At 53.9% G+C, this 22,323-nt stretch overlaps 1 pseudogene; it reads right to left on the reverse strand.

Moving 5' to 3' along the window:
- Positions 1-7,530: 7,530 nt before the first annotated feature.
- Positions 7,531-21,526, reverse strand: LOC131562097 (serine/threonine-protein kinase pim-1-like; annotated as a pseudogene).
- Positions 21,527-22,323: the final 797 nt, after the last annotated feature.

The raw sequence follows: 22,323 nt of genomic DNA on the forward strand, positions 1-22,323 counted from the left end.
GGCCATCGCAAAGTGCTGCTGGAGCAGCTGCTTGTTGGAGAGGCCGTGCAGGACACGTTGCAGGGCTGCCCAAGGATGCTGTGCAGCACCTGTGGAGGGCACTGCTCCCCCTGGAACTCCTCAAGTGCTCCACAGGAAATTGTTGCAGGAGCTTTTGCTGTAGCACCTTGAGAAAGAAGCATTTAAATCAGAGAGAGAGGGGAAGAGCCTCAGGAGTCAGATGAGCTGGACTGGACTCCTTCCCTCAGCTCCAAGAGCTCTCACTCTGAGTCTCCTCCTTTTCTAAAAGCAGGAGGTTTTGAAACTTTGTAATGGCAAATTGTGCATCAGAGAGAATTTCTACTGCCAGGAGACATCCTAGTTCACTTTCATGTAATGTACTAATTAATGCATTGTGCTGTGAGTATGGGAGAAGATTTTCCCCATGGTCCCTGCACTGGTCAATGGCATGGATGCAGGATGAGGTGAGGGTGATTCTGGCAGTGTTTGGGGAATAGGCCCCTCTGGCTACAGCTCCAAGATGCTCTTCTGCATCCATTTCCATGCTCAACACCTCAATCTCACTTGTCTTCCATCCAGTCTTTCAATATCCTGCCACTGCCAGGTGTGCTGCAGCCAGGAGAGAGCCAGCAGGTCACCTCCACCTTCTCTGGCCACCTCAACACCACCTGCAATGTCCCGGAGCTGTGCCACATGGAGGGAGGCTCCACCTCTGAGGTGCTGGTGCCCAGGGCGGCCTCACGTGTCAGCTCCTCCCTGAGCCCCCAGGAGATCAACTGTGGCTCTCAGGCCTCTCTCAGGGACAGGTGAGTCAGCCTTCCATGGGTTCCTGCTCTGCCACGGGTTATTGTCCCTGCAGGGCTTCCCTGCTCCAAGGCCTCTGAGCTCAGAGGAGCTGCAGAGCAAAGGCCAGCAGCAACATAGGGATGGCCACTCTGAGCTCCCTGGCTGCCAAGAGAGGAAGGACCTTCTTCTGTTGAGACAGAACATCATCTTCTCTATTTGAGTGCTGAGCCCTCCTGGCTTAGCTGCTCTCTGCGGGGAGCTGGGCTCTGGGCCTGCCTTGGCACCGCATTTAGAGGTGTCTTGAAGTCCATGGTGTTGAGTGGCATCTTCTTCATCATCTGCCTTCTTCACCAGAACAGTGGGATTGTGGTATGGGCAGGCGTGGGGCACAGAGCAAACCTTGCTTTGGGTCCTGCTCCTGCCACAGATGAAGTCCTTGCACTGCTGATCTGCCAGGGTTCTCCTTATGGTGGCATAGCAGCCAGAAAAACTCCTGTGCTTTAGGCTCCCCTGCAGCTGCAGCCGTAGGCAAGCACAGGAGAAGCTCAGCTCCAGCAAGGCAGCCCAGCTCAGGACACACAGGCCAAGTGTGGAGCTGGGAGTGGAGGTGCTTAAAGCAAGCCTGTGCATCAGGACTTCTTCAGGCCAGGCTGAAGTTGGTTTCATGGGGAGGAGACGGACGAGGCTGCTTCCAGTGGTTTCCATGGCAGCCAGCACTGGTTTGCTTGGTCCCAGCTGGGTTCCAGCAGGAAATCTGCCCGACAAGAGCCTGTCTTGCAGGAGAGGAGTTCCTGCAGCCTTTGCTTTCTGACTGATAGGATTGTTCTCATGAAGGAGCAGGCTAGGAGTCGTTAAAACCGAAGATCACGGGCAGAGACTCTCTAACTAATTAAAGTTAGACAGTGGGATGTTTATTAACACTGGCGGGCGGCACCAGAGCCGTCCCTAAAAGGCGTGACCGCGCTGTCCAAGGTTCTTTGCCCTCTCTTTATTTCCCAAGATCTTACACACAATACATCTGCACAACCCCAGCACCTCCCATCCCTGCTCTGTATTCAAATGAGGTCATTGGTCCTTCACTCCTGTGCAATTCTTCCCTTGAATTGGGTTGGTGTCTCGAATTGGGTCAGTGGTCTTAGGGGATGAAGTCAGGAATGTCTTCATCAGGTCTCTGTGACCCTCTGGCACCATCCAAGGTCCCCTGCTTAGTGATTGATTGACATCAAGCCCAGGTGCTAACCATTGTTCTACTGGTTTCAAGATGTTCTTATAACAGTTCACTTCCTCCACTTCCCTCTCCTAATGGTAAACAATAGAACAATCTGCTCCAGCTTAAGCATCTCATAATCATTAACCTATGGTCTGCCTATCTAACCTACATCCTGATCAATGGGAATTGCTTCTAACCCTCAGCTGAAATCTGAACTCTTTAAAATCATGCTTCAGCTATGCCCAGGGAGAAGGGGGCTGAATGAGCTGAGTAAGAACTGTAGGAGAGCTAAGCAGATGTCAGCAATCTGTGCTCTGCTTTAAACTGGGAAGCCAAGAGACAAAGGGCGTTTCCAGGCACCAGTGCAGAGAGCTGCTGGATCAGCCTTTGGCAGGGGCTGGAGGGGTCTGGCTGTGCCTTCAGAGGGAGCTTGCACAGTCAAGACCTTATGATGGCAAAGCTCAGGTTTGGCCGGTCCTGGAGGTCCCCTTCCACCCATGCCCTCACTTGGGATGTTCCCAACCTCTGTGGGTTGAGGAGAATTCACGGAAATGGCCTCAGGGTCAAGGAATGAAGTGCAGGGCCAGCCAGGACGAGGGAGCCCAAGGTTCTGGTGGGACTCTCAGCCATATTTTCTGTTTTGTCTGCAGAAGGGAGCTGAAGGAGCCAGCTCAAAAGGTCGAGGAGGAGGCAAAAGCCTTAGAGGAGGAAGAGAGGAGGAAGGAGGAAGAGAGGCAGAAGAAGGGAAAGAAGAGTGTCTCTGTTGGCAAGCAACCTCCAATACCAGCAAAGGGGAAAACCAAGACCCGAGAGAATAAGGAAACCAAAATTCCAAAAAAAGAAACCAAAATCCCAGAGAGGAAGGAAAGCAAAGCATCAGAAGGGAAGAAAATCAAAGCATCAGAGAAGAAGGACACCAAAGCATCAGAGAGGAAGGAAACCAAGATCCCAGAGAAGAAGGAAGACAAAGACCCAAAGAAGGCGGAACCCAAAGCTCCAAAGAAGGGAGAACCCAAAGCCGTCAAGAAGGGGGGAACTGAAATCCCATAGGACTAAGCTAAGATGGAGAAGAACTCTTTATTCTTTATTCATACAACTCATTTTACACAGTTTAACAGACCTTGTGTGCACCTTTAGTTCATTCAAAGGTTTCTTATCAGTTAGTCGATTATTGGTTAATAAAATAGATTTTACTTGTGCATCAAATCTCTCTATTGTATTGTTTACCTCTTCACTGATTCTCATGGGACAAATTACTTGTTATTGCAGGTGCATTTGTTTTTCACCCTCAGAATAGAATGGTCACAAAGTCTCATTCTCAAAATAGCTTCACATGGGAACTTGTAACTGCTTAGTTGCACACAGAAGAGATGATAGGCCAGCTATTGATGTGGCTGAACAAGGCTTCATTTCAAAAGGCTTTTCTGTCGCAGACATTTTTTCACAGAAATCCTTTCTTTCAGTTTTCTGTGTCTTCTGGAAGGCTGAGGCCTCAGAGGAGAACATAAACAATTATTATCAGCTTCTGGGGAATGCAACAGGGGCACCTATTTTGATTGGTGATTGGTTCATGTTCCCATGTTTATAATTAAGGGCCAATCACAAAGTGTAAGCCAGGGGACTGAGTCCTTGGCCACAGCTTTGTTGGGATTCTTTTCTATCTCTTCCTAGCTAGCCTAGCTGCTCTGCAAACCTCTCTCCTTATTCTTTCTAGTATAACTATAATGTATTATATCTTATATTAATAAATTCAGCTTTCTGATTCAAGAAACAAGATTCACCGTCTCTCTATCACCAGCAGCGCCCACTCAGGTGCGGTAATATCTGGTGACCCGACGTGTCAGAGCAAAAATTAATTTAATAAGACCAGAGGAGCAAAATTGCTGCACTGGGTAAAATCCTGTATGTGTGGCATTTGATGGTTGCTTTGAAGTGACCAAAGAAAGTGGATTCAAGCCAGGAGCTGAAGAACTGAAGATCCTGATTTGGACAGAGTTCACAGCCAAGGCTGACCACAACAGAACCTTCTTCTGGAAAACCATCAGGAAAGATGATGGAAAAGGGCAGCAGATCTGTGGAGCTGGCCAGAGCAAGCTGGACTCTTTTAGAAGGTACTGTGGGCTTTTCTATCCCTGATGAACCAGCCCTTCATAGCTTGTGGCTGTTCGTTTGGCAGACACATGCCTTGCCAGAAGAGATTCAGTTCTCCGCTTCAGAGGAAAAGCTTATTGCCCTCTGGAAATATTGGTGCAGAGAAGATGGTTGCTTTTTGTCAGAAACAGATATCTATGGGTTCTTTCGATGGGCAAAGCTTTTTGGGTTTTTTACTGATGTCCTGTACGCTTTAGATGTTTTCGTCTGGGAGTGCATGGACTCAATTATCCAGTGCGTCTACAGTCAGGGACGCGTGTTGCCTTCTATCTACCCAGCATTTATAAAGCTTTTCCCAGTCCTGAAGCGCAGAGCAGCTTGTTTTCAATGGATCTCTAACTGTTATGGACAAGCTCCGTTTCCACCGCCCTTGGCAGAAGACCCCATGGGTGATGACTTTGGGCTTTTCGCCCCCCCCTGCTTCGCGGCGCGGGGGGCTGAAACTTCGCGGCGCGAAGAAGTTTTTTTTACTCTTGCTCCGGAGCATGCTCAGATGGAGTGTTGTCCTCCCCCCCCTTCTCTCTCTCCGGGGGGATGGGAGTGGCCGCTCAAGCCAGCGCCGGCCTCTCAGACTCCGCCTCCTTCACACATCGGAGCGGCACCGGTCTCCGAGGCTTCCTCCACGCCCCTGCTAGAGCCGTCACTCCAGGAGGTCCCGCCCGCGGTTTCACCGGCCTCCCCGCCCCCGCCAGAGCCTGTGTCGGAGAAGGCAGAAGAGAACAGCACTTTCGGCGATTGACCTGTTGCTAAGCAACAGCGATGCCCCGCCGCTTCTCCCGGCTCCGCTGCTGCCTGTTTGCGCTCCGAAGGAGACTGCGACTGCGCCTCTGCAGCAGACCCCGGAGTCAGCGGCGGGGCACGGCGCCGGCCCCGTGTCGTGCCTGCCGCTGCTTTCAGGGCTGGGGGACGCGGCGGAGGTGGGTTCTCGCGCATCCCCGCCGCTTCAAGCCGAGACAGTCCCAGAGTCAGCGGCAGAAAACGGCGCTGAACCTGCGGGACTCTCGGAGCAGCCCGCGGCTGATCCCACGATCAGCGTGATTCCCTCCTCGGCCGGCTCCTCCGTGGCCAGAGTCACTGCCGCGTTCCAGGCCAGCCCCAGCGTCATCCACAGCCCCGTGGGCCCCCACCCTGGCCCAGCGCCCCCCATGGCCGGCCCGCCAGCCCCGGGCCCGCTCCAGGAAGCGGCCCCGGAGGCTGGTCTCTCCTTCAGTGGAGCGGGGGCTGCCCGCCAGCTGACTCTTGCAGCAGTCCAGCTGCCGGCTTTCAAGCTCGGCGGTTTGGGGGGTGGTGTTTCGGTTGCTGTCCCATAGAGGCTGCCATCTCTGCCGCCCATCTTGTGCCCTAGCGGCGAGGGGGAGGGGGCTCCCGAAATTTCTGCCTCTGGTCCCCAGCCCGGTGGGGGTGGTGACATGTTGCTGTGGGAAACAAACATTCCCAGACCCAAGATGAAGATTCTCGGGGCAGCTTCTATTTCCCTGCTGCTGGCATGCCTCAGTGGTTTAGGGGAAAGGAAGCGTCTCACTACCCGTGCTGCCATTGTGCTGGCAACAAGGTTCAGGCCTGCAGGAATGCAGAGCCTTCCTCATGGGTTTGGCCTGGGCCGTTGGGCTCAAAAAATTCCTGGGCTGGTCCCACTGCGTGGCCTCCTTATGTTTTTGGGGACTCTGGTTTCTCCTACCGGTCCTGGTCCCCCTTTGTGAGCCAGTTTTGGGGTTCCTGGTCCAGTATGGGACAGAGCCCCCAGGGCCTTTCCTTGTCTGGCACTGCTCTGCTCGGGTGCTGCTCTTTTGTTTTTCAATAAAAAAAAAAAAATTAAAATTAAATAAAAAAGATTGAAAACAGCGGGCAGCAGCTCTGAAGCATTGAAGGGCCAGAAAGGACATTCCACAAACTGTTTAAAAATTGTGTTATGACTGTCAATGGTTTTTTGATAACTATTGATGGGATTCCTTTTGCAGCAAGTTGTTTTCAGGACCAAAAAGGACTCTCAGATATTCCAAGGGAAACAACTTTGGCTCTTGGACTGTTCCTGAAACTCAGCTGCATGGACTCAAATTCTCTTTGCATTGTATTTTGCATTTTTCTTATATTGTAGCATTGTTCTAGTGATTTGTTAGTTATTGTATATTCTACAGGTAAAGAAATTTCCTGTTCATTCCACATCAGCATTTTTTTTTATTTTATACAATTTAGAAAGGTGAGATGTCGCAGACATTTTTTCACAGAAATCCTTTATTTCAGATTTCTGTGTCTTCTTGAAGGCTGAAGCCTCAGAGGAGAACATAAACAATTATTATCAGCTGCTGGTGAATGCAACAGGGGCACCTATTTTGATTGGTGATTGGTTCATGTTCCCATGTTTATAATTAAGGGCCAATCACAAAGTATAAGCCAGAGGACTGAGTCCTTGGCCACAGCTTTGTTGGGATTCTTTTCTATCTCTTCCTATCTAGCCTAGCTGCTCTGCAAACCTCTCTCTATATTCTTATTAGTATAGTCATAATGTATTATATATAATATCTTAATAAATCAAGCCTTCTGATTCAAGAAACAAGATTCACCGTCTCTCTATCACCAGCAGCGCCCACTCAGGTGCGGTAATACTTTTCTTCTATCATTATTCTACCTATGACATCCCCCGGTGTGTCCTTGGACCCACATTGTCACAACTGACCCACGGTTCCATGAGGTTCCCCTGTGTCACCATGGTCACTGTCAGAAGCTGGATGAGATCAATGTCCTGAGACACTGTGGGATGAGCTGTCAATCAGTCACACAGTGGGTACAGTGCTAACCCAGCCCTGATTGCCTGTGTGATCAGAAATCCCACCTGGGGGAGGCTCACAAGGGCCCGGGGGCTTAAAATATAGAGCACAAGGTGAGCCCCTGGTATGGACTCTGCCCTCTCCTGGGGTTTGTGTCTCACCCACACTGGAACCCTAGGAGCTGTTAGTCATATATGTGTCTTTCTATAGAGCTTCTGTCTTTCTGTCTCTCTCTCTTTCTTCTTGTTCTAATGCTCTTTATATGGAACATTTTTGGATACCCTAACAGCTTACGTGTTTTAATGTTTCCAGGATAAATGGGCTAAGTTAATGAAGTTACTGCTATGATTAGTGTTTTATGTGTAATTTGATGTTGCGTTAAATCCTATTCCAAAGTTCTTGATTTTTTGCACTTTGCCAGTAGAATTTTGTGTCATTTTGACCTCTTACAAATATCTGGCTGGTGTTTTTCCTGTGCACCAAATTTGAGTAAAGGTGGCAGATGAATTGGTGAGTTGGCACGCAAGCCCTGAATGGAGCTCCGGGTGCGTGGAGGATCGGGGCAGTGTGAGTCGCGCACAATCCCTGCAGTAGGAGGACACGGGTCCCTAGCGGCGTTTAGGGTGCCCCGAGTACAGCGGCAGCACTGAGTAGAGCCAAGAGGGCCCCAGTGCCCAGGGTGGAACGGCGGTGCTGGGGGTTCAGGGTGCCGCCCTTCAGGTAGAAACCGTAAACCCACTGAAGGCCCCTGAGGGGATTGGGGTCACAGGGCAGGGCAGGGCTGGGCTTACAGGGCAGGGCAAGGCTGGACCTGCCCCTTCCTCCCCCACACACAAAATGTTTAGAGCCAACAATCTCCTCCAGTCTGTCAAAACAGGCAGTGTTGGAGGTGAAATCCCAATTGTGGCCATGGGCACCTGGCTGAGAAGGACAGTTCTTTTCCATGGGAAGGAAAGCACAGAGCCTCAAGGTTTGGAAGGCAAGTGAGAGCCTCAGCAGGCCACGGCCAGCTAGATTGTCAGTAATTGCAGAGTTTGGATTTAGGGAATTTTGGAGGTGGAAACCCAATCTCAGCCATGGGCACCTGGAGAAGCAGACAGTTCTTTCCTTAGGAAGGAGAGCATGGAGCCTTTCCCAATGTTTTGGGGACGGATGAGAGGTGACCCTTGTGAAACCACTGCCAGACAGACTTGTCCTGGCAATATTCCTATTGGAAGAATCCCTGGATATAAGGACCTTTGGAGGTGAAATCCCAATTCTGGCCATGGGTGCCTAGAGCAGGAGGACAGTTCTTTTCCATTGGGAAGGAAAGCACAGAGCCTCAGTGCTTCAGCAGCAGATGAGAAGTGACACTCAACATGCAAAGGTCAGTTGGACCAGTCAGGCAGTCTATGGGAGGCCAAAGCAGCCAGACTTGTTTTGTGTTCCCTTGGTTTTGTGGGGCTCCATATTGTCACAATGGTTCCTTGGATCCATGGGGCCCCGCAGTGTCAGAATGGTGACTTGATTCCATGGGTTCCAGCAGTGTCACAATGGCCCCTTGATTACAAGAAGACCTGCAGTGTCACAAAGGCCTCTTGGTTTCACGAGGCCCCACAATATCACAATGGTCCTCCCAGGATCACAATGGTCTCACTGATTCCATGAGGCCTCACAGCGTCACAATGGTCTCTGCGTTTCCATGAGTCCCTTGAGTGTCACAATGGTCTCTGTGTTTCCATGGTGCCCCTCAGTGTCACCATGGCCCCTTGGTTCCATAACACCCCAAAGTGTCCGAATGGTCTCCATGGTTCCATGCAGACCCACGCTGTCACAATGGCCCCTTGTTTTGATGAGGCCTCTCAGTGTCACAATGATCCCTACATTCCATGGAGCCACACAGCGTCAGTACAGTCCCCATGGATCCATGAGGCCCAGCAACGTCACAGTGCTCTCCATGATTCCATGAGGCCCCACAGTGTCACAATGGTCCCTTGTTGTCACAGGGTCCCACAGTGTCACAATGGTCTCTTGGTCTCACAGGGCCCCACAGGGTCACAATGGTCCCTTGGTTCCATGGGCCTGTGCTGCTGCATTCCCCCCTCCCCTTCTCAGGCCGCCCTGCCAGCTGAGAAATGCTCCCTGGGCCTCAGCCTTGGCCAACAGCCCCAGGCTCAGCTCCTCTGCAGCTCATCACAAACACTGTCTGCTCCAGGCACTGCTGCTGCCCAACCAGCTCCTGGTTCCTATAGGAGCAGTCCTGGGACCTGTTTGTGTTCCCTGAGCGGCACAACATCCCTGTTCTCACACTGCCAAAGAAAGCTGCTGATGCCAAGTGCGGCCAGGATGAACCATTGCTGGGACTGAAGCCCCTCTCTTGGGGCCCTGCAAACAGCGCTCCAAAAGGAGCCCTTGGAGCTCTCCTGGGCCAGCCACTCCCTCTGAGTGGGGCCTCTCCCAGCCGGGAACTCTCCCGTTTGCTGCACTCGGGGATCCTGAACAACGACGGAGCCTGGGCCGATCCCCCCACTCCTCCAGGCTCAACCCTTCACCCGCTGGGGAGATGCCAAAGGACCCACAGTGAGCATTTCCTGCCCTCAGGGGAATTGCTCACAGGTGCCTTGCACTGACTCTTTGTGTCTGTGTGCACACAGGAGTGCCTGTGCTGGGGAAATGTGGCAGAAATGCTGCACTCTGAGGGGCTTGAGTGCCTTGGATAGCTGAGTCAGTCAGGCCTGTAGGGAAGGTTAAATCACAAGGCCTAAGTGAAGTTAAATGCTGCTGAGAGGTTTTCTTTTGCTAAGCAGTTACCTTTAGTATAAGTTTTATGTTAAGTTCAATATTGTTAAGTGTTATTCCTCTGTTAAATTGCGAAGTCATAGGTTTAAGTTAGGTTACATGCTGTTATACTCTGCTCTTTTGCTAAACTGTGAGGTTGAAAGTATCAGTTAAGGTTAATGTATAAGTAAAGTCCTGTTAAGTTTGAGCTCTGTTAAGCTTTCAGGCCATGTTCCTTTTATCCTTGCCCTTGCTGTCCTTGTGTCACTCACACATGCACACACAGGGACAGTTCCAGGTTAATTTCTGGTTTTATTGCCTGGATTCTGTTTGGTTTTGTAGTTGCTTTGTTTCCTTGGTGTGCCTGAAGTGTCCAGTCAGGAGCAGAGTGACTCTTGCCAAGGAACTTTGTGCTCCTGTCCCTTAATATTAAATCTGGTTTTGGCTGATCCCTTGCCGGGGGTTTTTCAGCGCTCTCAAGGCCTCGTTTGTAACAGGGTGAAGGAGCCCTGGCCCAGGCTCTGGCCCTGGGGGACACGGGGACGCTGCCGGGAAGTCCCTGTCCCCCTGTGCCACCCCCAGGGCCCCGTCCCCCCGTCCCCGTGTCAGGCTCTGGGGTCGATCCCATGGAACATCCTCTGGGGGAGGCTGCGGGGCTGGGGGACCCGGGGGGACAGGGGACCCCGCTGTGCACGAGCAGGGTTGGACTGCTCTGGGGGGAACTGTGAGGGGGGCCGGGGCAGAGTGACCTCCCCAGTGCCCTCACACAGCCCCCGTGATGTCACATTGCCCCTGTGATGTCATGCTGCCCCCATGATGTCACACAGCCCCTGTGATGTCACACAGCCCCTGTGATGTCACACTGACCCTGTGATGTTACAGAGCCAACTCTGTGTCATCCTGTGATTTCATACAGCAGTGCTGTGACATCGCAGAAGACTGATGTCACAAAGTCACCCTGTGATGTCACAATCTGGTCTGTGATGTCACAGCCTCCTCTATGATGTTACACAGCCACCAGGTGAGGTCACAACCTACTCTCTGATGCCTCAGAGCCACCCTCTATGAGAGCAGACACTGCTCTATAGCCTCACACCCTGCTCTGTGATGTCACAGCAAGCTCTGTGATGTCAAAGCCAGCTTTGTGATGTCACACAACCCTCAAGAACCCTTAAGAACTCAGTTCTATTGAAACACTGAAGTTTCTTGTATTTTGAAGAGATCCCTGTCAGGGACACCACAGGGAAAGTGTCCCCAGGCCCCAGGCAGAGCAGAGAACTGGAGGCAGTGATGACAGGTGGGGACAAAGAGAAGCCAAGTCTTGGTGCCCTGGGGCACAGCAGGGTCTGTGCCACCAAGGGCTGTGAGGAGACACCTTGTCCTGAGGCACGGGGGCCTCCTGGCACAGCCCCAGCCAGGCTGGGCACTGTCAGCCCCTTGTCCTGCCCTCAGCATCCTCCCCTAGCCCACATCCCAAGGCCTCAAGGATCTGCTGGAAGGAGTCCCTGGGGAGCCTTGCTCAGGAATGGTCCTGGGGGCTCCTTCATGCTTCCAGGGACTGCAGGTTTTTCAAAGGACTTTGGGTTTTGCTTTTGCCTTGGAGTCTCTGAGAGCTTTGTGCAATCATGGCCTCTAATTATGTGTTGCAATTAGTCCTTAGAGAGGCTTTGTCAGTAACACCACTCAGTGGGGCTCATAAATGCTTCAAGGTACTTCAGTTCTTTTAAGGTATTTGGTGTTTCCCTTGGGATAGACTCTGGGAGATATTTGTCCAATCATGGCCCCAATTATCTGCGTTAATTAGTCCCTGGAGAGCTTTGTACTGACACGAAATGGGGCTCATTAATGCTTTGAGACACTCAAGGTGTTGAAGGTACTTTAGATTTTCTTTTCCACACTGTCTGAGAGGTTTTTGTGCCATCCTGGCCACAAATTCTCTCCTCCAAGGAGTCCATGAGGAGCCTGTGTTGGAGAGGGACCTCAGAGGGAGCCATGAATGCCTGGAGACACTTGGGGTGTTTCCTCTGCCTTTGACTCCTGGCAAGGTTTGTGCAATCTCCTCCCAGGCCCTGAGGTTCAAGGGCTCACTCCAAATGCACAGTGAGGCTCATGAGGATCAAGCAAGTCCTGACAAACCCTGGCTCTGCCTTGATTTCCCTCTGCTCCAGTGTAGTTCATTAGGAGGTTTTCCTTTGACAGTTATGGAGAAATAGTTCAAAGAGCTTCCAGGAAATATGTAGTCCTATTTTAAAGGGTGTCTTTTTATTGCTGTTCTTATTACACAAGAGGTGATTGCAGCATTCAGTGACTGATATTGATCCAGGGACTCTCCTAAGGAGCCCTGGCCTGCTCAGAGAAGTGGTGCCTTGAGCTCTGAGCCAGTGTGGACAACCTTGCTTCATATTCCCCAAGCCCATGGTCTCTCTCCTCACTCACCTGGAACCTGCTTTGCTTGGAGAAGTGGCTGCACACAGCCAAAGAGGGATTTTCCTTCATTTGTTTTTGAAGCAATCTAAAACTCCTGAGTTTCCCCACTGAAAACAGACATCCTCCTCAACTGTGTGCCAAGCCCAAGCTGCCACCAGAAGCACTCCAGACCTGCCCTGGGCCAGCTGTGAGGGTGCATCATCATCCCAACATGCAGTGGTGCCATTGCAAGGGACTGTTGCCATGGACACTGCAAGGACCCCACTGCTGGGTTTGGGTGCCATGGCAACCCCCATCAGTTCAGGTTTCCTTGGAAACCAGCCCAAGGAGCCATTTCTGCAGCCAGGTTCCATGGCCACTTGCCTGCAGAGCTGTTGCTGCCCTTGGCTGCCATGGCAACCCTGGGACAAAGCAGTGCCAGGGCTGTTCCAGGTACAATTGCAGTGACACTCGTTGGTGCCACCAGGTGCCATGGCAACGGCCACGGGGACCCGTTCCTTGGTTTGGTGCAATGGCAACCAATGCCCGGACCCGTTGTGATGGTTGGTGGCCATGGAAAGCTGCCCTGGGCCCTTGCTCAGGGCTGGTGTCAGTGCCCAGAGCCAGAGGGGATCCCTTGCTGGGGGCTGTGCCATGGCCACCTGCCCTGTGCCGCGCTGGCCGCTCTGGCACCAGGAACCAGCAGCCACCGGCACTGCCAGGGCCAAAGGCCAGGTCAGCCAGACAGAAAGGGGCAGGGCTGGGCACTGTTTCCATGGCAACCGGCACTGGGGGGACACCTGGGTCACCTGGCCTGGCAGTTGCCATGGAAACCCCCGGCAGGGACTGAGGGCACAGCCCCTGGCACTGAGACACTGCTGGGCCGGGTGCTGAGCACAGCGCTGAGCACGCAGAGATGGTTTTGTTCTTGCTGAGCTGCAGCACAGCCAAGGCCTGTCCTGCCCCTCGTCCAGCCACGCTGGGGAGGGGCTGGGGCTGCGGGGGAGCTGGGCAGGGGACACAGCCAGGACAGGGGACCCCAACTGAGCCCGGGCATACCCCAGACCAGAGCACATCATGCTCAGGGTATGAAGGGGGGAACAGGGAGGAAGGGGGGAATTTTGGAGGGAGGGCTTTTGCCTTCCCAGGTAACACTTAGGCAAAAGGGGGCCCTGTTTCACCAGTGGGCAGGGTCACTACCAAAGACACAGACACCAAGTTAAGGAATTGTGTCATTTATATCATGCACAGCTGCAGAGATTTACAAAAGGATAAGCTCAGCAAAGCACATCATCATTAGCAAAGAATTACAAAAGAAGCTCAGCAATCCATCATAACCCATCATTATATTTTGATGACCAATCCCTTGGTGAAACACCAGAGGTATTTGTGGCAGACAAAGATTCTGGCTGACTATCAAGGTACACCTTACAGACATCAGTAGTACTTTAGTGACACCGTTCTTCATTATTTTTTCTCAATCTCATTCGAGTTAGGAACAAGAATTCTGTTGTCCATGGAGCTGGCACCTTTTTAATTCCAGAATAATGCCCCCAGGCCCTTTGCTGTTCAGCTTTCCCATGCTGTCTGTGGCTAACAAGGCTTGGGGGGCCCTTTCCCCTCTGGCTGGAAGGGGCTGGGTCCCAGTCCCTGAGGGGCACCCAGGCTCCTGGATGGAATTCCTGTGCAAGTCCCTCAGTGTCACAGCAGCCTTCGCACGGAGCCCCGTGGATCAGAGCATTTTCCACAGGGGCCCTTAGAGCAAACAGGGAGATCTGGTCTGGCAGGATGTGTAAAACAATATAAAAAATATATACATATTTTTTACACATATGTGTATACACATATATACCCACATATATATGTGAATATATTAATATATATATATATATGTCTTTATATACTATAAATATGTATATAGATATTTATTATATCAATATTTCACTTGTACAAATGCATATTAGCTCAAGATTAAAACCTTCTGTTGCTCCATGTGGGAGCATTCCAATAATCATTGTTCCTTCTGAAAGTGCTGTTTCCTATGTACTCTCAACAAATTCATCTTTGTCTGCCCAAACCCACAAGGTGTTTTCCTTTTCCATTTGCAATTTTTGGATGCACTTGAAGCCATCCAGGGGTGCAGCTTCTTTTACCCGACTGCCCCACTGCTCACAAGGGGCTCCGACCTCAGCCCACTCCAGAGCCAGGGAACTCCAGGGAAGGGCTTCCCAGATGGCAATTTCTGATGGGACTGATTCCTCACATTTACATTGAACAAATGACATTTTGTTGGCATCTGGCCAGACTGTGCCAGTTTTGTTTTACCAGTGGGCAGGGTCAGCACCAGAGATACAGACTCCAGCTGAAGGAATCAGTGTCATTTCCTGCAGCTCAGAGCAGCAAAGAATCACAAAAGGAGCAGCTCAGCAATGCACCCAACCATCCCCACCAAAGATTGCCTGCAGTGATTAACAAAGATCCAGCAGCATTTACCCTCAGCCTTTACCATCCCCCAGACCCACACAGCAGCTGGGGAAGCTGTCACAGCCAAGGGCTGCAGAGCCACTCCTGGGCACTGGGAATTCCTGCAGGTGCCTCCAGCCCCAGGTGAGGCTCCAACCCCGCTGCGAGAGGGCCCAGCTCTGACAGTGCTGAATGAACAAACTGACAGCACTGCTAGTGTGGCAACATCTGCTTTCATCCTCCTCTTGGGTCCCTCCCAAAGCCTGGCCAGGGCTCAAGGAGGAACCAAGGGAGCTGACTTTGACCATACAGCCCCAAACAAGGCCAGATGTCAGATTTCATGGCCTTGTCTGGCTTCTAAATACACAAAGGTCAATACATGTTTCACTAAGGAGTGGCTACATCTATCACAGTGTTAATGACCATGCATATTTCATCAGGGAGCAGATACAAAGATAACCTTTGCTTGGAAGGTTCATCCAGAGGCCACCTTTGGCTCAGGGCCTGCTGTCCAGGCCTCACTCAGGGCTGGTGTCCAGGCCTTGGCACTTCAGGGACGTGGTTTAGTGCTGGGCTTGGCACTGCTGGGTGCCCGGCTGAACTGGCTGAGCTCAGAGGGCTTTTCCAACAGAAAGGATTCTGTGATTCCATGATTATATCCGCTGCATTCAGCTGGGGCTATTTTAGCAGCATTCCTTTGCTCCAAAAGTTCCCTTTTGCCCAGCTCCTGTGGCCTGAGGCTTCAGCTCCTTCAGCTCCTGGTGCTGAGCTGCTCATGCTGAACAAGACGGCTCGGAGAGAAGAACACAGTCCATGCAATTCCTTCTGGGACACGGAGAGGGGAGGCTGTGCAAACAGGAGCTTGTTTGCTGTGGCCTCCTCCTCTGCCCTTCACACTTTTCAGCGCTTTGAACCAGCCAAGAGCTTTCTCCAAGAGTGCAATGGAGCAGCTGTTCCTGCTCCCAGGCCTGGCTCTCTCCAGTCTCTGCCCTTGCCTGCTTCTGTCCCTCTTGCTGTGCCCTCTGTTCCCCCAGGGCTCGCTGGCTGCTGCCCAGGACTGTGGCACTGGCACAGATCCAGTGCTCCAGAGCCTCCTTTCTGTGCCCTTGCAGCTGCCTGGGCACAGCAGCCTTTTCCATCTGGAAGCTCCCCATGGACAGGGAGTGCCCAGCTCCGTTCCTTGCACAGCCTCCAGGAGCCCAGGGCTGCCATCTCCAGTCCCTGCTGGCCCTGGGGGCTCCCAGGTGCCTCAGGCTGCTGTGACACCGCTGCACACGGGAGGGAAGAGGGGCAGGGGCTGTGCTCAAAGTCAGCTCCATGTGCTGCTGCTGCTGCTGCTGCTGTGGGGTCATTTGTGCAGCCCTGTCTGCCCAGAGTCAGGGATCAGATGCTGCCAGTCTCTTCCAGCCCTGGCTGCTCAGAGTTTGGGCCTTGGAGCCCCAGGTGGCCAAAGGCAGCTGCTGCTGGTGCCTCTGTGTGCCCGTGTTCAGCAGTGCTGCTCCATCAGTCTGTGCCCAGCAACGGGGAAAAGCCTCAGCCCTGCAGGGCCAGGAGCTGCTGGGCTCTGCCTGAGCAGCTCAGCCAGCAGGAAGGGAGCTGCTCCACATGGGAACCAAGAGCAAAGGACATTCCTTTTATAGGACATGTTTTCTATTGAAAGGAAAAAAAAAGGAAAAAGTAATCAAAAACTATATAAAATGTGAAAGTGTGAAAAAACCCCAAGTGTGCAGTGAAAAGTCATCTCTAACTTTGAATTAAGAGGCAACTGATCTTTTGAAAAGAAAAGTTATTTACTTTGTAAATGTGCTGATGGCATGGATCCATCTTACTGACCTCAGCAGTCTTTTTAAAAAGTTTTTGGGGATTGTTTCCAATATTGTTATTTTAAATTGTGGTCGAGGCAAGAGGAAGTTGCTTTGTGCCCTTCCAGCTCCAAGCAGGACTGGGAATGGAAACTCTTTCAAAGCCCAAATCCTTTACAAGACGACCTTCCTTCTCAGCCTGGGAATGAGCGGAACATTCCCATTGAAACTTTCAGGGATTTCTTAGAGTCACAAAGTCCCTCTGACAGCTTTTTGCTCTGGTGTGGAAGTGCAGAAGGACAATTCTCCATCCACCAGCTCCAGACTGCACTGCCTCAGGAGCACGGCCCACTCGCCAGCTTTGGCCCACTCGTGGCACTGCCAGAGGAGGAAGAAAGTGCAATTGCACAATTCCAGCCAATAAAGAAGGAAGAATGGGACAGACAAAACACCCTGTGCAGATCCAGGTGTTCAGCTGCTACTGTGGAGAGTTTGGGTCCTTGCCAGTTGGATGTGTGTCCCCAGCTGCAATCTCTGGGCCTGCAGCAGAGTCTCACTCACCTGCCAAAGCAGAAAGCTCAGGCGCTGTGCTCGCAACGGGCTCGTCTGATGCAGAGCTGTCAGAGCAATGTGAGGGCAGAGCCAGCCCAGCTGGGCCCAGGGCTGAGCCCAGCTGAGCCCTGGCAGAGCCCAGAGCAGCCTCAGCAGCCGCAGAGCCCGGCTGCAAGGAGAGAAAGCAGAAACCGCCCGTCAGCTGAGGGCTCCTGTGCCCTTGTGCCAAGGCCTGCGGTGCCCAGGCCATGCTGGCAGTGCCCAGAGCTGCCCATCCCTGCTGCCTTTGGCAGCAGAGCAGGAGGGCAGCACATGTGCCCAGCCTGCAGCCAGCCACGGCACATCCAGCCCTCAGCAGCTGCCCAGAGCCAAAAAGCAGCTGGGCAGCTGACTGAAGAATTCATTGTATCTGCCCCAGCAAAGGGGGAACCTTTGGTGCCCAGCTGTGCCATGCCCAGATCCGGGAGCAACCCCCTGCCTATAGACTCACCTGCAAATTGGACCTGGAGCCTGGCTTTGAAGAAGGTGCCAGAATCCAAGTCCATCATCTTCAGCTGGCCAGGCCAAGGAAGAGATTGTCATCTTTGAGGTTGTCCTTGGTGTCTCCAGCACCAGCCCCATTTGGAACAGCTTCTCCAGGGGCTCCTTCTCCTTCCCTGGGGTCAGACCAGGCTGTCAGGGCTCTGCCCAGGGCCCCAGCCATCCATGAACCATACAAACAAAACCAGGGGGATGGTGGCCACCAGTGCTTGTCACACCGGGTCTCCAGCTCAGCTCCAGCCCAAGAGCTGCATGTTCCCTTCTGCTGACCCCTGCTCAGAGCTACAGGCAGGACAAAACCAGCCTGGTTTGCTTTGCCACTGATTGCCAAGAGATGTGTGGAGCTGGTACCTGCCAGGCCCCTGGATCCAACTGTGCACGTGGATCTCTTCAGTCTTCTAGGGCAGAGGAACACCCTTCACCCAAGGATGACAGAAAAGATCTTCTAAGGATGGCCTGTCCGAGGGTTGCATGGACAAACACCTCTTAATGACATCTTGGCACGCTGGGGAGAGAAACCAGAAATCACCAGTCAGTTGGAGAAGTTGCCCTCCTGTTCCCATGCCCAGGTCATGCTGGGTGTGCCCAGAGCTGGGCCTAAACTTCCCCGTGGATGCTCTGTTTGGAGGACAGCAGGAGAGCAGGACATGTGCAACCTCCTCAGCAGCTGCCAGAGTGGTTTGCCCATGAGCCCGCTGCTGTCTCCCAGCACTGGTATTCCCCCCGTGCCCAGAGATGAGGATCCACCTTGAGAGAGCCATCGTGGGAACAAGATTCGCCCCCGGATGATCTCATGGCCCCTCCTGAATGGGTGCTTCCCCATGACCAGGTGGCACAGCAGGAGGCCCAGGGACCAGATCGTGGCTGCCTCGCCATGGTAGCGTTGGTGCTGGATCCACTCTGGTGGGCTGTAGGACAGGGTTCCTGTGGAACACAGACACAGCTCAGCAGGGGGCTGCTGCTGCTCCCAGAGCCCGGCCCCAGCATCCCTGGGCCTGTGGGGGCCGCCCCAGAGGCACACGGGGTGAGCGCTGCCCTCTCACCAGCACTTGGGACTTGTGCACAAACTTGGGGATGGAAAAGAAGCCACTGGTCTTGGAAGAGGGCAGAAGAAACACAAGGAAGGCCCAACCATGACACACAAAGGAAAAACCCACCCAGTAGTGGAGAAAACCCACTCTCCCTCCCACCCAGAACAACTCGGCCTTAGCATCAATCCCATCCCAGTGCTGCACCCAGGCTGGGCCACGAGATGCCCAGGAGCACACCCTGCGAGGGCTCACCTGCAAACTGCGTGTAGGCTGTGTCTTGGAGGAAGGCGCCACAGCCAAAGTCGATCAGTTTCAGCTGCCCGCTGGCCAGGTCGAGCAGGACATTCTCGGGCTTGATGTCCCGGTGCAGGACCCCGCAGCTGGTGCAGTGCCGCACGGCCTCCAGCACCTGGCGGAACAGCTCCCGCGCCTCCTCCTCCGGCAGGAACCCCCGCTCCGCCAGGAAACCCGAGAGCTCCTGGCACCGCTCCGGACGCTCCAGCACCAGCAGGAAGCTGTCGGGGAGCTCAAGCCACTCCAGGAGCTGAATGACACCGCCACAGCGACCGGACACCTTGGCCAGCAGCACGATCTCCAGGGGTGCGCTGGTGCCGTCGGGCTGCGGGAGGAGCACGACGCCGTCAGTGGGGCCGAGGCCGTGCCGGGGCTCTGGGAGCCCTCAGCCAGCCCGGGATGCTCTGCATGCCCCGCTCAACCCACGCCCGCTCTCCCCGCAGGGCTCACGGCGGCTCCCACCGCGCCGGGCCCCGGCTCCTCCTCGCCCGGCACGGCCCGGCTGCTGCCGCTGGCTCCGCTCACTCACCAGCTCGCCCCAGTGCCGGATGCGATCCCTCGGCACGCGTTTGATGGCCACCTGCGAGCGAGGGAGAGCAGCGGGCTGAGCTCGCCGCCCGTCATGCCCAGACGCATCCTCCTCCTCCTCCTCCCTCCCCTCTGCCTGCGTCCGCCGCCGGCCCAGCCGCTCACCGGGGCGCCGTCCGAGAGCCGCGTGGCCGCAAAGACGCTGCCGAAGCCGCCGCGCCCCAGCAGCGATCCCAGCCGGTACCGCTCCTGCAGGGCCTCCTGCGCCGTCCCTGCGGGCGGGACGCGGCTTTCAGAGCTCGGCCCGGGTCCAGCAACGGCCCCCGAGCGCCCCTCACCCGCCCCGGGCCCGGCATCCCCACCCGCCCCAGGCCCTGGTGGCTTGGGGCCGGCGGCCGCGCTGCCGAGCGGCGGAGCTCGGGCCGGGGAAGCCGCAGCGGAGGCGGAGGGAGCGGCCGCGCCGCGTGTGTGCTCCGCGGGCCCCGGGAGAAGCCGGGGCCGGGACCGGGGTCGGGACCGGACCCTGCGTTGGGTCCGGGTCCGGGCTCGGGCCAGGCGGAGCCGAAGGGCGGCGATGCCGCCCCCGCACCAGGCACTGATGCCCGCCCAGCAGCGCCACCGCCAGTACGGCCAGAGCCGGGCGGAGGCGAGACCGCGGCGGGACGGCCGGGGCCGGGCACGGGGCAGCCCCGCCCGGGGCCGGGGGCGGGCCGGGGGCATGGCCCTGCCCTGCAGGGGAGAGGGAGGCGGGGAGAGGAGAGGGACGCTGGGAAACGGACACTGAGAGAAGGGTGCCCGACAGCGGGAAAGGGAGAGAAAGAGAAATAAAGAGACAAAGAGAAAGTAAAGGAGAAAGACTGTTCAGAAGTATCTGTTTTGGTGCTCTCGCCGCTGCTGCTGCCGCTGCTGCTGCCGCCGCTGCCGCCGCTGCCGCCGCTGCAACTGAAGCACCGGGGCCGTTCGTCCCCGTGTCCGTTCCCCGCTCGCCCCACGAGCCCCACGTTCGAGCCCCGCGCGCCCCGGGGACAGCCCCTCCGTCTGCCCAAACACGGGAACTTTGCAGCCTTGAGCCCAAATGCAGAGCCCTGACTCCTGCACGCTGGCACAGTGATCCCCTCGCTCGCTGCTGGGCATTGTCCTTGCTGAGGATCAAACACTGTCGGGACACTTCCCTTGGGGTAGGATTCCTACCTGAGCCCAGCACTGCACTTACATATCTAGTGTTGCTTTCCAGTAAAAACAGGGGAAGGAAAACTCTGTGTGGCTCATGGTATTTTAGAGTGTCTAAAAATCACTAAGTCACCAATCTTAGAGGTGAGGTGCATCTGGAATTACTGGGATGGAGAAGCAGTGCAACATGGAAAAGGGGAGCATAGAAATAAATAGAGGAAAACACCTTGGATTGTTTCTTTCATTTTCATTTCACTTCTGGAAAGCTGTTTCTGTTTTCCAGGAATCTTCTCCTGTCTGCTCTTCCCAAGAATCTCTCATGGAGAACAAGGTCAAGCTTCTGTCACAAGATTTGCCACCAGGAAATGATGCCACTGGTGAAATTTTCATTGTGACTGTTTGTGCTGGTTTGGGGCAAATTTTGGGAGGAAAGCTCCAAAATGGGTCTGTCTAGAAAGCAAGTTCGAGCAGCCCCTACTCCTAATAGTTCAGGAAAAGACTTCCCTTGAGAAAAGTGAAAAAACCCAAGTTTATTTCACAAGTGAAGTATTCACAAGCATGAAAAATGAATAATACTAAATCAAACTTCTCACAGTAGTGAAGAGATGGCAAATTCAGGAAGTCCTTTTTGTGGGTTGTAGTTGGCTGCCTTGGTCTCTTCTAAGTCCCTCTGGTGCTGGAATGCAGCATCCCAGAGCTCGGGGGGCCACAGGTGTGAGCTGCTGCTGCCGGTGTTTGTCTGGGTTTTCAGTCCAGAGCAGGTGTAAACAGTTCCAAGAAAAAGGAAAGTCACAGTTCCTCCACAGAAAGAGGAACTTCTCTTCCTAAGCTAGCTAAAACCAAATTGCTAGCTAGACCTGGGCTGTGAAGGTATCAGGAAATTTCCAAATCTGGGCACTGGCGGTCCCAGCAAATACCAGAGCTGGATGGTGCTGGAGCCAGAACCTGCAGAGTTACAAATTTTGGCCTTCTGTGCCAGCTAATCCATGGACTTGGGCTGTGCCAGCACCAGGAAGTTTTCAGATCTGGGCGCTGGCGCTGCCAGCCAACACCAGATGTGGGTGGCGTCATTGCCAGCGACAGAAATCTGCCAGATTTGGGCTCTGCTGGCCCTGAGAAATTTCCAAATCTGCGTTCTGGTTACATGACACACAAGATGTGGGGGCGGTGCCAGAGCCAGTAAGAGGAAGCTGCCACAGGTTTTGGATTTCTGTGCCAGCAAATTGCTGCACTTGGGCTGTGCCAGAATTGGGAAATTTCCAGATCTGGGCACTGGCAGTGCCAGCAAACAGCCCATTTCAGGCTCCAGGCTCCAGGAAGGACTGGATCTGGATGCCTTCCTCTTTTCTTTCCTTCCTTCTTTCCTGGGATCCTGCGGCCAGCAAACTCCAGATTGGGCAGTGCTGGCAAGGGGAAATTGACAGGTTTTAGCTTTCTTTGCCAGCGAATTCTGGACATGGGTAGTGCCAGCACCGGGAAATTGCCAGATGTGGGCACTGGCAGTGCCAGCACACACCAGATCTGGGTGGGGAATGTGCCAGCACCAGGAAATTGTGAAATGTGAACTTTCAGTGCCAGCATATTGCTGGAATTATGCTGTGCAGGAACCTGAAAAATTCTGGATCTGGGCACTTGTGGTGTCAGCAAACACAAGATTGAGTTGCTGTAGGTACCAGGTATTTGCTTGGTTTTGGCTTTCTTTGCCAGAAAATTACAAGACTTGGGCTGTGTTGGCACTGGGAAATTCCCGCATCTGGGCACTGGTGGTGCCAGCAACCACCAGATCTTGGCATTGCCAATGACGGTAGCAGGGAATTGCCAGATTGTGGCTTTCTTTACCAGAAAATTGCTGGACTTGGCTCTGCCAG

The sequence above is a fragment of the Ammospiza caudacuta genome, chromosome 10 (assembly GCF_027887145.1).
Source record: "Ammospiza caudacuta isolate bAmmCau1 chromosome 10, bAmmCau1.pri, whole genome shotgun sequence".
Classification (NCBI taxonomy): domain Eukaryota; kingdom Metazoa; phylum Chordata; class Aves; order Passeriformes; family Passerellidae; genus Ammospiza; species Ammospiza caudacuta.